The sequence below is a fragment of the Helicoverpa armigera genome, chromosome 10 (assembly GCF_030705265.1).
Source record: "Helicoverpa armigera isolate CAAS_96S chromosome 10, ASM3070526v1, whole genome shotgun sequence".
Classification (NCBI taxonomy): Eukaryota; Metazoa; Arthropoda; class Insecta; order Lepidoptera; family Noctuidae; genus Helicoverpa; species Helicoverpa armigera.
The window spans coordinates 11,566,532-11,584,130 of NC_087129.1; the positions used below are offsets into that span (position 1 = coordinate 11,566,532).

At 33.7% G+C, this 17,599-nt stretch overlaps 1 protein-coding gene across 1 annotated transcript in view; it reads left to right on the plus strand.

The window, feature by feature from the left end:
• Positions 1-859: 859 nt before the first annotated feature.
• Positions 860-17,599, plus strand: part of LOC110371004 (proton-coupled amino acid transporter-like protein CG1139) — a 46,197-nt gene continuing 29,457 nt past the window's right edge. The window contains exon 1 of the mRNA XM_064036658.1: positions 860-1,034. The gene's annotated coding sequence lies outside the window, so the exon portion shown is untranslated. The remainder of the gene's footprint in view (positions 1,035-17,599) is intronic.

Below are 17,599 nucleotides of genomic sequence, written 5' to 3' on the forward strand. Positions count from 1 at the left end.
TTTTTAATTGCGTCATTGAGAAATTGTAAACTGTTTTGAATGAGGTAGTTAATGATGTGAGATAGTGAGTATTTATCTTAGGTGCCATTTAATCTTTTTTCTAATGTATTGGCTATCTTAATATTTATCATTTGAAATGCTTATAGCTTTTAAAGTCGGTTCGACAATTTTTTGATGGTAAGGGACTTCAGATGAAATTCAGTAATAATTATTTGCAGAAAAGCCCCAAACTGTCAAGTAGGTGACTGATTTATTTGAGAGAATTACTTCTGTGGAGTCATATGCACAACTGAAATTTTTTTTTAAGTTGTCATAAATGTTCTGTTCTGTTGTCTTTAATTCGGTATTCTCTAAAATTCTCCAAATTAGCACGTTCGTAACATGACGCTAAATGAAGGGAAAATATTATGGCAATGCCTTGTGTTAGCTCACGAAATCGAAAGTAGGAAAATATTTAAAGTTGTATTAGTACAATACCTTACAAAAATACCGAGAGAAAATGGAAAGTTTTACTTTAAAAAAATACCTATTGATCTTCCAAAAAAATCCAGATAAAATGTTACACTTACGGACATTTAAAATTACCACCGTTATTTATTTCTTTTTTATTTTACAATAATAATCGTTTTTAGAAAAGCATTTCTAAAAATATAATAAAAACATCAGATATTGAAAAACCGAATCCGTTTATGCAATCATAGGTACGTCACCAATGACCTAAACCAAACAAAACTAGCCTACCTTACCTACGTGAACGGTAAAAAAAATCATAACAAATCCCTTCTATGAGTTCATGTAAACAAATAACTTCCGTCGCTCGCGCATTCCCTTTCAAAAAGCCTTGCAAGTCACTACTCGCGCCGTATAATTTATAAACACACGATGCGCGCGCGCGTCTAATAATACTCGCGCTATAAAAATAATAAAAAAATATTTTTTACTATTTTTTTTTAACTTAAACTAAATTTTTGTGAAAAGTGACAGTTTTTTTTGGTGTGAAGTGTTTTTAAAATTGTGATTTTCATCTTTTGAGTGTGAGTATTTATTTTAAATTTATCGTATTTTTGACTAGTGCCTTTTAACATTTTACAACAAATTGATTCCTGACACTTACGCAAATATTAGACATTTAAAACGACTTTTATTTTACAACAATAAAAAAATATCTACTTATTAAATTAATTAATATTCCTCCATTTATATTTTGCTAATAATTAATGGTAATATTAATGTTAAAACAATGTTGTATTTCAACGTTGTTTGCTTATCGAGTATCATGATGAATCAAATCGATTAACAGTTAAGTATAATAATCGATTGTATACAGTTAAGTCATATCAAATCTCATATGTCATAAACAATGAGGTGAGGTTAATTGATCAAGTATGATATCTCAATAAAAACAATAAAGTGAACAAGTAAGTGAAATATTAAAATATAGCAAGGTGTGATTAATAGGTACAGTTAACATTTTAAACTTCTTAAAAAAAAAAAAAAAAATTGTGAACTCCTCTAAATGCCAGCAAGTGTAACAGGCTAAAAACTGCGTCAAAGTTATCATTGAGCACCACTAAGTATATTAATGAATACATAGATCTTACGCAAACCTGACATGTGCATTAATTATGAAAAAAACTAGATCTCGTATTGATTTAATTTAAAAGTCTATAAAATGAAGGTTCATGAATATATGTTACGATAAGTATTAATAATAAATAAATTTTGATTGATTTAAGTATGGCATTTATGAAAGCAGCCGTTTTCCTGCGGTTTTACTAGGGTCCCGTGGGAACTACTTCCCGTTACCTTTAAAATTGTGAAATTTTGCCGTAGTTTCAGAGCCTTTAGGGTACACAAAAATAAAAGAAATCCCCTTTTATATTAGTTTAGATGAATATTTTAACCAATTTCTTTTTAAATAAACACAAAGTAAAAAAAAACATTGTTGCAAAAAAACCGACCCAGTGTTAAAACGGTAAACGTACGAGTTAATTAAACTGTCGTATCTGAACGTTGACTCTGGCCGTGTCGACTGCGAATATTGAAACAACTGAGTTCCAGTCGGTTCTCACAAATAAAATAGATCGCACTCTATAGAATTGTCACAGTGTTTACAAGAACTTTAAGCTGAATTAAATTATTTGAAAATCTAACCAATTTAATGATATGACTTTCTTCTTAATTTTACACAGCTGGGTAATTTTATTCTAGAGTACTATGCTTGCGAAAAAAAAAACGAAAAATGTAATCCAAATTCACGGCACTACAGCGTATCTATTTTAATGGCTTGAGAAAAGATCTAGTATCTGACCTATATTTCAACTTGTACTCGAAAGATTTCTTTCGCACCTGCTGTAAATAAATCCAAAACTATTATTGGTATACCGAAGCAAAAACAATAAATAAAACCAAAATTGAAGACTTTTGTCACAAATCTGACTCATAACACCAAAGTCACGTTTTGGAATAATTGAAAAATGTTTTTTTTTGCCTACTTTCCTTAGACACAAAAAACACGTTATTTTCTTGAGAAAATCTTCAGTCTTAAGACGATTAAGGATAATCCCAATAAGAATTAATATTATTAAGGGATGAAGGGTTTTTCCTTATTAAATCAAGGTTTTTTCACCCGGAACTGGGCAAGGGTTGACAGGTTCAAGCCCATTTTTGAAAACAGACGTGGGTGAGGAAAGAACCGGTAAGATCTATGGGGGTTTGGTTAACTCGACTAAAATAAATGACATATCATTAGAAAGGTTTTCAGGAGTATTCACATGTGAGAAAAATATCGCCCAAGTTCAGGTTTTGATAGCCAGCAACTTTGCATGTTTTTTTGTTCAATTTTCTTTTCATATTTTATTAAAAGGTTTTTTTATAACTGTAGCTGCCTGTGTATTTTATATAGACTTGTTTTACTAACAATAACGTTAACATTTTACGTAGATTGATGTGTGTGTATAAAATATTAGATTTCTATTTCAGCACACAAAAAGTTCTACCATTTCCCTGTATATGTAGTATTAATATTGTCTTATTAGTCCTTACTATGGTTAGCATACCTAAACAGAAATCTCTTTCTTACCCCATATCAGCTATTAGTACTCCCAAGCTATCTTTGGAACAATTTAGTATTCAGCTATTTTCTAATTAATGAACTTTTATTGTTACCTTATGTCATCAAAAACAAAACAACGCTACGGTAAAGATAAGGTCCCACTTCAAGTTATGCGATCGCGTACAATGCTCCGCTATTCAAGGCCATAGAAAATGTCACGGCGTAACAAACCGGTAATTATTGCAATTGGTTCAGTAATAAACACGGGTAAGTACGCGCACACTATGAACTTTTAGTCAGCCGATCGTTTGTTTAAACTCATAAATCAGTATGAAGATGGATAGTAGTTAGATTATTACAAAAGTCAGGTAATTAGCCTACAACAGCCCGACAGAAAATTTTGAAAAAATATATTTTTCCCACCACCTAGCCAAAAGTCAGCCGAGGCTGCAGTGTGCGCGAAGGCTAAGTGTACAAAACCCCAAGGTTTATTTACTAACAAAACTTGAATAACCTTTAACGTTTCAGGTTGTATTATGATTACATTAAATTAAATTATTCATAACCATTTCTGAGAAATTGTATAATTCAGAATAAATAACTGAAGGACACTAAAGAAAATGGATTTTACTAAACAATAGTTTGTTTTCAGGCTTTCACTCAACATAAACAATGGCAACCCAAAACCCTATCGCAAAACTATCTTTTAAATACTCACCTAAATTAAAAAAGGGATCTAAGAGCCAAACATTTCTATAATACACATATTATAAAGAAGAAACATTATATTTGTTTTGTTTGTACACATAAGGCTCCGAAACTTCATAACCGATACGAAAAAATACTTCACTGTTAGAAAAGCTACACTGTTCCCGAGTGACACTCTTTATTTTATCAGGGTATGGAAAGAATTTTCCACGAGACATGGGTGAAACCGCGGGTTACAGCTACCTTGTAAGGTTACATTGCATAACCTTGACAGATCAACCGTAGATTTGGGTTCAACCCTCGTGTTGGCAGTTATTAGATTTTCTTAGGAAATTCTTTTCATAGTAACTGACGTCAGCTGCCAGCGGAATAATAGTAATATAGGCTCGGTATATGAGGTTTATGATATAACTTATTAATATTTTAGCTTACTATTAATTAAGAACGCACTGTAGACTAAACAGGCGTCCGACAGTTGACCCGATGGTTGCTTTTTTAGGGTTCAGTACCCAAAGGGTAAAATGGGACCCTATCGTTTTCGCTCCTCTGTCCGTCCGTCCGTCCGTTACTAGACTGTATGTCATGAAACGTGATAGTTAGAGAGCTGAAAGTTTTCACAGATGATGTATTTTCGTTGCCGCTAAAAGTTTGTAGTATACCTACACACTCTAAAGGAACTATTTTCTTTTTAGCAATGGAATTCTATACCAAATACGTATATTTTTGTCACGTTTCCATTTCAAAGAACAATAACAATTCTTTATTATATTTTACGCTTTTGTTTTCAACATATTACGCTTAAATATGACACTTGTCTTCATAATACAAGAACATGTGGAATATATAAGAATTATAAAGCATGGAACATGGTTCTGATACAAAAGACTACGTATTATAAATTACTACTAGGTTGGTACTTATGTTGAATATATGTATGTATGTAATTATAAATAATCATGATATTATTATTTTTTTTCCTTTTTTTTAGAAAATTCGTAATCCATCGTAATTTGATAGATGGGAGTCTATGGGGGAGGCCTTTGCCCAGCAGTGGGACAGACAGAAAAAAATGAATATTTACCTCATATATTAAATCGGCACTTTGAGGCAATAGTTAACTGGCAAAATTACTCATTCATATTAAGCATACTTACTTTATTACTTGCATATAAATTTCAGTAAGCATCGTAAACTATTACCAAACCACATCGTAAACCATTAGGTACCAAACCTTACACGAGAAGAATCTATAATAAGCTGATACTAAACAAACGTGATTAATATCACGACAGATAACCACAGACCGTGAACAATCTTCGTCAGAGAAGAGAATGATGACGTCTGTAGTGACCCTTATGATAAACAGAATTTTCCTCGAAATATAAAATAGGTGTCATCATCATCATTTGTCTTTTTGGTGTACCTCTGCAGGCCAGATCTCTTCTCATACAAAGAAGCAATGAGCTTTTTAATTTCAAGGCGAATTGTCAATATCACATATTTTTGTCAAGAAAACAAGTTTCCACATGCGATTTTTCTCACGGTCCGTACAGGTAGAGACTTTCCCGAAAAAATAATATCTAACACTGAACTAATATTTCAAACTAGCTGACCCGGCGAACTTCGTACCGCCTTTTCCTTATATGCTCACCGTTTAGACCTACCCTGGCCTACGACAAACATTTTAAAACCAAAATCAGCTCAATCGGCCTAGCCGTTCTCGAGTTTTAATCAGACTAACGAACAACAATTCATTTTTATTTATATAGAAGATAGAAGATTGCACTAGTAGCACCTGACACTAGCTCATTAAATCAAACAAAATAAATTTATTTACATTTATAACAACTAGCATATAAATCTAGGAATACATAATATACCTCTACATTCATACATACCTAATACATATATAAAGCCGCGGCATAAAAACTATAGTATCTTTTCTATATCTCTATATCTGGATGCCCATGAAAAGATCCTTTAAAAACATCCTTCCGTACATACAGTTGAGAACCAGTTCCTCACATCTAGTTTCCTTAATAGTACATTAAACGCAAAATGTAAGGAATGCTGAAGGTTAAAACTACTATTTCGCTCAACACCCTTGTTATGAAACATTTGTATACATTTTGAAATAATAAAGCCGGTGCTGTGAATGTTCTTTGGTATAATTACTTTGTTGGGAACTTGCATCTTACAAGATGCTAAGATGTTATCATTAATATGATAATCTATTAATTCTTATCTTCGTTATTAAGCTGAAGAGTTTGTTTGTTTGCTTGAACGCGCTAATCTCAGGAAGTTCTAAGCCGATTAGAAAATTTTCTTCAGTGTTAGGCAGCATATGTATCGAGGAGGACTATAAGCTACTTTTTACTATGACTGCCTCGTTGGTCTAGTGGTCGCAAGCGCGGCTGCTGTGCGCGTGGTCTCGGGTTCAATTCCCGGGTCGGGCCGAAATCGCTTTGTGGGTTTTCTTAAACTTTCACAAAGCAGCCCGTAGTCTGGAAGTTGGTGATTAATTCACCGGTGCATCGGAGAGCACGTAAATGTCGGTCCTGCGCCTGATCTCTTTCCGGTCGTGTCGGATTGCCGTCCCATCGGGTTATGCGAGTGAAGGAAGAGGGAGTGCACTTGTGTCTGCAAATGCTCGTGCACTATAATATGTCCTGCGCAGCTGGCTGATCTCCATAAGTGAGAGCAGCCGCCGTTGCCGAAAACGGCCGTGGACGCCATTATTAAGCTACTTTTTATCCGGATGCGTGAAGAATTTTCCTGCGGGATGCTCACTGGCTTTAATCGCTGGCGGAAGCACTAGTTCCACCCAGTAACACACTAGTGGCATATTCCTAACAATTCCGTGAAAACTCAATACCTACTCCTCTTAATATTTACATATCGTTATGTAAATTGGTTATTAACATAACAGTGTAGGTACATAATAATGATTTGTCGCGTTCGCAGAAAAAAATGAACAAAAACGAACAAGTACGTATGTTTTTGTTAGGATTATAGTAGACGTTTCAAGGTTATAAAATACCAATAAGGATTTGTCCTACTTATGTCTAAATATTGCTGTAGATCTAATTAACTCATCATTCTCCGAGCCTTTTTCCCAACTATGTTGGGGTCGGCCTTCAGTCTAACCGGATTCAGCTGAGTACCAGTGCTTTACAATGAATAACTGCCTATCTGTCCTCCTCAATCCAGTTACCCGGGCAACCCAATACCCCTTGGTTAGAGTGGTGTCAGACTTCCTGGCTTTTGACTACCCGTAACGACTGCCAAGGATGTTCAATGACAATCGGGACCTACAGTTTGACGTGAAAAATAACTAAATCTAATAAATTAATCTAAGAGGTAAACGAGGGCGTTTAATTATAGTGTAACGAGGCAATTCATACGATTTAAAATTATTATCAGACTGAGCGATAAAATATTATATCTCTTTTATTTTAGTTTTTATGTGCTAGTCCTTTCTGTATGCAACTATAAACCGCGTTATGCTTGCTTGTAGAATATTAACATGTAGGAAATTAAACAAAAGCCAGCAACATTAATTTTATTATTGCTTGTAATATCGCACTTGTGTCAACATATAAAAAGAACCAATAAAAAATAAAACTCTAAGAAATTAATCGACTTAATAAATGAGTTAAGTGACTGATTCTGACAAGCCAAGGCCTAGATAGTTGGGGCTCGAATTAATGACAGTAAATTGTACGTTTACACACATTATTTTTAGGGTCCCGTACCCTCAGACTAAAACGAGACCCTATTACTGAAACCTCGTTGTCCGTCTGTCACCAGGCTGTATCTCAACAACCGTGATAGCTAGAGTAAAAATTTTCACAGATGATGTAGATATAGAGCGAGAGAGAGAAATATTTTAGGGGACCTCCATACAGAGGGCGTGATTTTTAAAATAATAGAACGGAACCCGTCGTGTGCAACTCCAATTCACACTTAGCCGGTTCTTAAAACGATAAGATCTTCAATATAATTGTTGTTTTTGTAAATTAATTGTCTCAGAACGCAGGTGCAAATACAGGAAATTATTTCACCGTGTGAACTTTACCTAACTACATAAAGTAACTGAATATACAAGTACTACATGCCTCAACTGGGAATTAAACTACTATAATTCAGAATTTCGGTGGTTTTAGTTTGTTTTGTTTAGCGAACCGAGTTCAGCACCTAGTTTCTTAATTAGCTTCAAAACGAAGTATTCGTTTATTTAGCAAAAACCTTTGTTGAGGTGGGAAAACTCTAAATATCAAACTTTAGTGAAGGTACTTTTTGGAAGCTAGCTGCAGTCGGTAGCTCTCTTCATAAACGGACCTTAAAAAGTTGTATTGGTATGATGTATCGCCTATTTCATTAAAGCCCATTTAATACATAGTATGTAATTATAAAAGTGCTCGAAATCACAGCTCGCCATTTTTAGGCGTCTCGGTTTGACAGTTCAATATAAAAATTTCACCTGTGAAACTGATCGTCAATTATGACGACCCGCCGCGACGAGCGCTATCTTAATCGTGTCATAAAATATCTAGGGAAGATGTTTTTATCTACAATCTACTGTCATCGTCTCATTCAAGGCTTGAGTTCAATAAGGGATATACCTCAGTATCTCTAAGTACTTGCCTACTTTATCGATATCAATCTTTATCGATCAACACTCAAGCTACTTCAATCGATAAATAAGTACATTTCTGATAACGTTGACGCGACCATTTCAAAAAGTCTACATGTGAATCAATTAATGGGCCTTAACTTGCCTTAGTAATAGGTACTAAGTATTAATAGTTACCCACTTTCCGTTTCGTAACAAGCCATGGAGAACAAAATGACTACCGGAGATGTCATAACGCAAAATCTCCTTTGAATGTACCGCGCCAAAATGCAGGTGCTCGGGGACGAACTTACCCGCCTTCTATGCAATCTGTCCTTTATTTTCAAAATAAAATCACTTATCAATTAAGACCAATCTTCAACAGATTGGTTTTAGTTTGACAAGGAATTCGAAAGTCTCGTTAGTAAAACTATGTACCTTTAACCTCCCCACTCAGAGACATTTAATGATTACTTAAGTCACTCCTTAGTGAAAGAATGTCATAAAAATCCTTCACTAAGAAATAGCTTAAGTAACCATTAAATGTCTCTGAGTGGGGAGGTAAGTATGTTGCTTGATCTACAAGAAGGCGCCTGACCTACCTTGCTTATGGTAACTCCGTAATCTTTCCTTCCTCCGTGGTAACAAGCAATTACAAGGAACGTGGAGAAGAAAAACAAAAATAAATGGTAACCTATTTGAGAAATGTGTTCCTGTATTAGAGACGCGTGAAGAATAATTACTTTCGAGCTGTTTTGGATGGTAGACGATTATTTTTCTTAGGTAGAATGCTTAATACTTGTTTGTGGGAGGAGGCCTGTGCCCAGCAGTGGGACGATCGTGTCCTAGGATAAAAATATAACAATATATTCTTTGATAGCGGCCAAAGAACCTCTTAAGAAAGATGTTTTCAAGAATAGTCAAACAATCGCTTTTGTCTTTTTGCAGACCAATGAAGTACTCAGCATATTATGTCTTTTCCAAGGAAAAAGCTACCAACCAATAAAATAAGATTGTCTTTATAACACGATAATTACATTTATATTAACTACACTTCAGTCTATTAAAATACTTAATGACATACTCGAAGCCAATCAAATACGTTTTGCACGTTACATTACATTGCTCTGCCGACCTTACTAAGTAGAACAAGGTTTTGTATTACAATGTCAATGTAAGGAAAAAGTGGCAACCAAATATTTGATTTGTTATTAGATGCATTGCAAAACTTGGTATCTAATGTTGATACAATCGTGAGTGAAATATTTGTAGTAGTAGCTGTTGCCCGCGGTTTTTACCCACATCGCGAAGGAACTACTTCCAGTACCCGGGTAAAATGTGGCGTATGTCTTTCTGTATTTCTCCAGGCTCACTATCAGGCAGACTATCTATGTACATACCAAAAAAATATTGGTAACGGATTAGGTAGTAGTTTCATGGTGAAAGTGTGACAGACAGACAGACAAACAGAATGAGACAAACAAAATAAAATATTAAGTAAGAATGTTTGTATTTCAAGGGATTCCCTGAGCTACTTCAGTATTAATCTTTTCATTTGATATCTTTATTTATTTCTATTTGTTTATATTTTTTATACATATACTTGATACATGGACTAACAATAAACAATTGGTCACGTCAGAAGTTGTTTTGTAATTGTGTAAGTAAATAAATGAGAATAAAACAACTGTTTACGTGAAATGGGAATTACCTGGTATTAGGTAATAAGATTTCGTCAATTTAATATTATATTCAAGGAAAATATCACTTATTAACACTTCTCAATAAGCAGTACGGAGAAATTAGATTAATTAAGAACCTCTATTATTACTATTACGGAGTTCCAAGTATTTGGATTATGTTATTAATATTTTATGTAGTTTGGGCAATGTATATGTAAGACTTACATAACTACTACTGTCTCGTGTCTTCGCCCTAATTATTATAAAGGAAAGAATGAAAATATTTTAAAACGCTTTGTACCTACTCGCTTCCCAAGGAAACTACTCCATGCACTCGAATACAGTTTATATCTTATTTCGATATTGTATTCGAGTTCACTTTCATGAATAATTCATGTAGTAGTTTTTGCGTGAAAGAGGAACAAACATTCATACACTGTATACTAAAAAAATATCGTAGTAGGAGTTTAATTTGCCGTAAATTCTTCATATAAATAAACCTTGCAAAATAGAGGTACAATATTAATATTCAAATTCATACCCTCTCTATCATGATACAGCAAAGACTAGTCAAATCGACCTCCCACTGCGTCCTACGCATTTGACCCCATTTCTAACACATCCATCTTTTGTTTTTCCACGCTTATACGGAAACATTTTTCCTTAAGTGTTGTTCCAAGGATTTTTGTTTTAGGTTTTTTAAGGTTCGTGACATCGGTATCGAATGCAAAATACATACAAAGTAGGATGATAAGGTTAACCGCATTTTAGTGCGTGTACGTTGAGAGTTTTTGAAAATAATGACGCACACCTATTTGAATTTTGTCAATTCCTTTTAGAACTTTCTTTTGTGATTCATGTGTAAGGAAATATTTTAATGTACTCTAGAAAGCTAAAACGTCGATTGATATATTTTGATTGCGCTAGTGTCTACAAATAGGTACTAATAAAAAATGAGGAAATAATTAATAACAATTTCTAAAGAAAGTTGAGAACTTTAAAAGTGCAATAATTGAATACGGAACTATAATTTGGACCGGTTATGCGAAGATATAAACAAACCCAGATCCTTGGTACTTAGCTGGTTTAATGCTTAGTTTGTCACTTAAGGATAACCTGATTAAAGTGCGTTCAAAATGAGTGTCATAAAGGTAGTGACGTACTTTGGAAGAAATTTAACCTGGGTTAATTCCCCTTAGGACTTTCGTTTCTGATTCATAAGGAAATAAGGAATACTTACAGTGTTACACTGACGTAGAAAGGAGAAAATTACATGAGGAAGGAAAGCAGAACATTTATATTTTGTGCCTCTTTGGTTCTAGCAGCTGGCGGTATGCCTATGATCATACCTAAAGCCTAGTTCTTCATAGCCTATTTTGAAATAAACTTCCATTACCTACCAGTACTTTACATGAATTGCGCGGAGTAGTTCCTACTGGCACTACACTGCAGAGAAGTCACTGGCAGAAGCCAGTTTATAATATTAGTGCAGAAAAAAGGCACTAAAGACATAAAATACAACCTTCATTGAATATATCATGATAATTTAATTTACATAACAATTCGGAAGGAGGTGTTATACAATAAAACCAACCAAATTGGGTAAAAACAAGTTATTGAGACTTCCGAAATCGTTTATACATAACAGTTTATAAATTGGCAAGATTTTTTTGTATAATTTATTTATAATGCTACCTTGAAGAAAAAAGTCTTGAAGGTCATTGACATTGGCAATGGAACTTTGGCTCATTGTCTTTATATATCAATTAGTTGGTGCCGTATTGATAAGTACTAAAAAGTTACCTTTTCTGTTCAATCAAAGTTTTAAATACTGCCGAACTTTTTATATTAAGTATAAGATTTTACCTTCATTTATTATTGTTTCTTATTACAAAAGGGCCATTGATTAAACTTAGGTGCCTACTTATGACCATTTAATATACAACAATTGTTATTATCAAAAACACGTAACTACAAATTATTTTTATACATAATATCATCTAACTGAACAAAAAAAAACCTTGAATATTTAGCAATTTTATTTAATATTCAAAGGACATTGTTCAATTTTGGCCTAAGAACCGATGTGAATATAAACTATACCATAATTTTTATTTATTTTTATATTGTTTGAAACATATTTTAGTATTCCACGGACACTTCAAATAAATAAATTCCAAATAAAAAGTAGGGTCACAATTATTGATGCCTTATAAAATGTTTCCGCCAGCCAGTGCTGCCAGTTTCGGAAGGTTTCGGGATTTCGGTAAATACGGATCGAATTGAGAACCTCCTTTCCGAAGTCGGATATTAAAATTAGTTGGTAACACTTTATTCATTTAAATACCTAAACTGACTAGCTAGAAAAAAACTAGTATTCTGTATAATGTTTTAAGATAGTTTTGAGCGAAATCGCGAATTTCTAGCTTGGCATTCGAGTAGGATTATAGTTTTCGTAATTGGCAACACTGGTGTACTTCAGTCAGCTTGCTAGAAGTCAGTTTGACTGTTTGATTGCTTTGCGACTATCGTTTCTTTTGTGATTTTCTACGCGTTTCATGGTTTTATTCTAACAACTTTGGCTTGATTACGGACTCCGATTAGATTGCGTACTTGGTAGACTCGGCTTTGTGTAAAGAACTGGATTTTACTAGCATTTTCGGATATTGCTCTGTCTGTGATCGAATTTAGTTATATTATAATTACAACAATGGATGCAGAATATAGTATATTGTATAAATTGTGGATCTGCTGGAGGTTCTTTGGTATTAAAAAACGAAGATATACTTCGTTGCATACAACAATGGACTGTTCCCCGTATGGTAAGTGGTCTACGAAAGTGTTTTTTTTAATTTTGATAAGAATGTTACTAGGTACCTACTTATGTTTTCATAAGCACACAATTTCTCGGTTTTCAAATCAATTGCCACAATTGCAAGTTACTTGATATTTACTAATGATTTTTTGTATTTATTATTACAGGTTGAAGCTCATGACCTTATATGTACGACGTGTTGGTCTGAAGCAGTCGAGCATAATAAGATGCAATGCACTGTTGGACGCAATTGTGTACTTTGTAAGAAGCTCCTACCATCAGACATACTGTTGCAATTGTATCGTTGGGAGTAGAATAGTGGGCTGTTGTGCCCACATAATGACTATTATCTGGTACCTATTTAAGCTGGGCGAGATACCAAAACGCAATTGAACCCCCTGCTCAGTTCTTAGATATATTATTGAGAAATATTGATGATTAAAAACCTTTAATTGAATATAAATATTGTTTTTATTGTACATCCTCGAAAACCTCTTTCATTGTTATTGGTAAACCTTACTTTAACTGTTAAATTATTTTATGTGGTAATGACATTTTTAGTATGGTCTGTACCTTCTTGGTAATAGACCGCGGGTTCGATTCCCGCCTTATGGCATGTAGATAGCTAGGTAACTGTCTAATATAAAAGTAGTAACAATCATTTAAATAAATAATTCTCACAAATCCAAAGTGGATTCACTATATATTAAGAAACGTAACGTTGAAAGCAAAAGCGTTTAGGTAGTTGTTTTTCATAAAAATACTAATCATTTATGAAAACTAGTCACACGCCCCGTCTTCGCACGGTGGCAATGTAAAACCTTGGTGTAAACCTTCCTCTTGAAAAATCGCACCCAAATCCATTGCAGTTTCTAGGTAAGATCTAGGTAAAGCATTCATAGGGACAGACAGAAAATGCAACTTTATAAGATGATCATTGTCAAAGAATTTTCTTAAACTTGACTATTTACTATATCTTTTCCTAGTATCTAGTAGAGTAGTCTTTTCCTAGATCTAGAAGAGAACATATAGAGCTGTACATAGTATTGTTGATATTTTGTATAGTGTAGTTTGATAACACTACTCTCATATTTCACGCAAGATTGGTTACTTTTTATTTATAACCTCAAAATATTAACTTTTTTCGTAATTATTTTAGTTTCCTGAAGTGTCCGTTCGTGAAAACTTATTTCATAGGATTCCATATAATTTTAAGAGTTTATAGAAGTCACTTTCCATTCGAACGGTTCTTAGGCAGAACATGTATGGAGCCGGAACAATGTCCTTTTAATATACAATTTGGTTTTTCAGATCGAAAACTAGATTTGAAAATAAATCAACAATTCTATTTTTAAATATTGCATTAATGCTTTCTTGCCTTTGACATCAATTTCTAAAAGTAGGTTCTAAATAAGAGTCGGCCTACTCATAAATGCCTGCATTAAAATTAAATGACAAAAATTCTTAACTAATGGAAAGTGGAAAACCTTTCAAAAGAACTCATCTAGAATTATTTATTATTTTTGTGCCATTGAAAATACAACGCTATTCAAATTTTCAAAACCTAACTCATCATAAACTATAGATGGCAAAAAAGGACGATCGAATCATTTATTATTTATCTAAAATACAGATGATAAATTATTACGTAGGAAGGTAGCTACTTACTAAGTAAAGACAGAGGCCAGTTTGGAAAAGTTTACCGACTACTATTTGACCTATCCTGAAAGTTTTCATTTCAAACTTGTTTCCAGCAATTTTACTCGCATCTTTACGTAACTTTTTCTCTCTCGGATAAAGAAGAGCATAAGAAAGAACAGTTTTTGTATGAAAGCGCGTCAGATAAACAGACTTCACAGAAACGCAATACAATTTGAATAAAGAGCAACAAATCAGGCCCCTCTCATTCACGCATAACCAACATTGCATAAACGTCCTTGACCTTCAAATGAGTCATCATGACCTTAACTCTGACCTTGCCACGTTAAATGATCCGTAGAAAAACGGAACATCGGATTATCGGTTCAACAATAAAAGTTAAGCCTGACTACGTACGGATTTGAACGAGTCAATCCAATTTTGGTTTACAATGGACTGGAGTATGCAATAAATGGAAGGTTTCGTTACTGTCAAAGTAACAAAAATACGAGAACGCAATAACCAAATTCAGTAAGGGTGAGTTGTACCGTTCAACCATTTCTCTAAGGAAATAACCAGCCGTAAGATTGTCGCACATTGGTCGAATGGCGAGTATATAACTGAAAATGGTTCGGTTATCGTTAAGGTTCCTTTGACAGCTAGATGCCAATTTCACTTGCACTGCTTGAAACTGGCAGAATTGCAGTCGGCAGCTGTCATTCTTTATAGTGAAATGGTGCAACTCACTATCTTGTAAGAAACTCAAGAATTACCTATCGCTAGATCTTCATACAAACATGAGATATTTTAGTCAGACATAATTCTATCACGCATAAAAACAAAATCAATATTTATTTACTGAATATGTCTTTATTTGCGCAGCCATTTCAAATAACACTTAAAATCGAGTGAGTAAGAATTTCAATTGCAAGTCTCGTGGGTAAACTATTAAGTGATAAGACAAATGTTATTCTTAGTATAAGGATAATTTCTAGGTATTAAATAAGGTAATAAATAACTTCGCAAATCACGTGCCTTCAATATTGAATCAACTAGCGCCCCTAAGCATATCGAATTCGGTTTTCATGCGAAGATAAAATCTAAATTCAAATTCTTGACATGAACCATTTTCATTATTAACTTTTTCTGACAAATACAAATACTGTAAAACTATCCACTACCATAAAAAATATTTTTTTGGGCTTACTACTACTGCTTAATACGATCTGAAAATGTATTAAATTCTCTACAGATTATAAACAAAAGAGAAATAAGATTCGATGTTCAATGAAAACAAGGTTCGATGACCGATAACAAAAGCTTTATTGAGGTTTTCCCCGAGTTTTATTTACACGTACCGTTTCCACTTTGAAGTGACAATTGAAATTGACAATGTAACTCTATCTTCTCGCAATCATTTGTCTTTTTCGGCACATATTTACAAAATTATTGTGCCTTTTTGTCTTATTGCATTGATGTTTTTGGTATCTTCGATACATGCGAAAATGAGTGTTTTTGTTTATAAAAAAGTTAGCAGTTTAGTATGGAGTTGCGACTCCGGTGATTGTTGCAGGCTCTTTTTACTCAGATGCGGGAAAAAGTTCACTCACGCGAGTGCTGTCTCTTATAAATAAAATCAATTTGTTATTTTATTCACCCGATTGTTACTAAAACCTTGTCACAAAGGGTTTAAGGTTCACTGATTTTCATCTGAACAAAAACTCAATTATTATAAAAGTTAAGAAAAGCACTTAAAAATCACTTTAAAAACAATATAACTTTATAAATACGTTTCTGAAAACTGCATCAGACGTTATATTGATAAACATCAGTTAGCTACGTACTAAGATTAATTATATAAAATAACTTATCACTTTTAGTAATTGTATTTAATGGTTAGAAAATTTTGTTTGTTGTTTGTATGTACTTTCTAAGTATATCTTAGACATCATTGGCTGTGTTTCGGATGGCACGTTAAACTGTAGGTCCCGTCTGTCATCGAACATCCTTGGCAGTCGTTACGGGTAGTCAGAAGCCAGTAAGTCTGACTCCAGTCTAACCAAGGGGTATCGGGTTGCCCGGGTAACTGGGTTGAGGAGGTCAGATAGGCAGTCGCTTCTTGTAAAGCACTGGTACTCAGCTGAATCCGGTTAGACTGGAAGCCGACCCCAACATGATTGGGAAAAAGGCTCGGAGGATGATGATGGTTAGAAAATTATTAATTTTGATTTATTCTCTTTCATCTAGATTATCAAGATTTTTACAAGACGTTACAGAATCCATTTCCGAAAATTACTGAAATGTTAATCCCTGTATTTATTTTCAAGCTGTATTAAACTAAAATTGGTATGTTATGTAGAATTTTTAATCTTAAATTAGTGTTTCTTTTACGTTTCACACGATTGTCGCTATGATGATGCACGAGGGTGTATCGAATCTGAAAGTGCTTTCCATGGTGTAATAATTTGTTATTAATATGTTATGTATGTTATGTTGAATACTTAAATACGTGTAAGCTGTAAATTGTGTTGCTAATCAAAGTAAAGAACAATTCTTGTTACTTTACGGCTTAAAATCCATTAGCAACGGTTATAACGTAACTAAGCATGTAACATCTGACGAGATTTTTATTTCCTCTTCATGCCATTTTGTTTTGACAGAAAAAAATAAGCCTTATCCTATCCAACGCTACATGCACAGTTTTTATTTACACTTTAAATTCATAATTTAGGTAGACACATCTATTTCTTTCAATATTTTTGCTAAAATTCATACAAGAAAAGCAGATCAGGACACTTCTCTCCCTTTAATGGCAATAAAAGACCATTTGCAAAGTATGAAGTCTTCTTACTTTACCTACAAGAAAATAGCATAAATCATGACTAATGATTGACACATAGAAGTGGCCACCGATAATCCACGACCGCGATGCACCGTGACTTTCGTTAACGATGTTTCTGATGACTTACTACGTTCGTATTCTGATGACTTGACGAGTGTACTATGAGTGTTCAGGAAAAACCCAGTGATTGTTTCGAATGTGGTTGTAGCGTAATCGATTAAGTGTGCAAAAATAGTGAATCGAT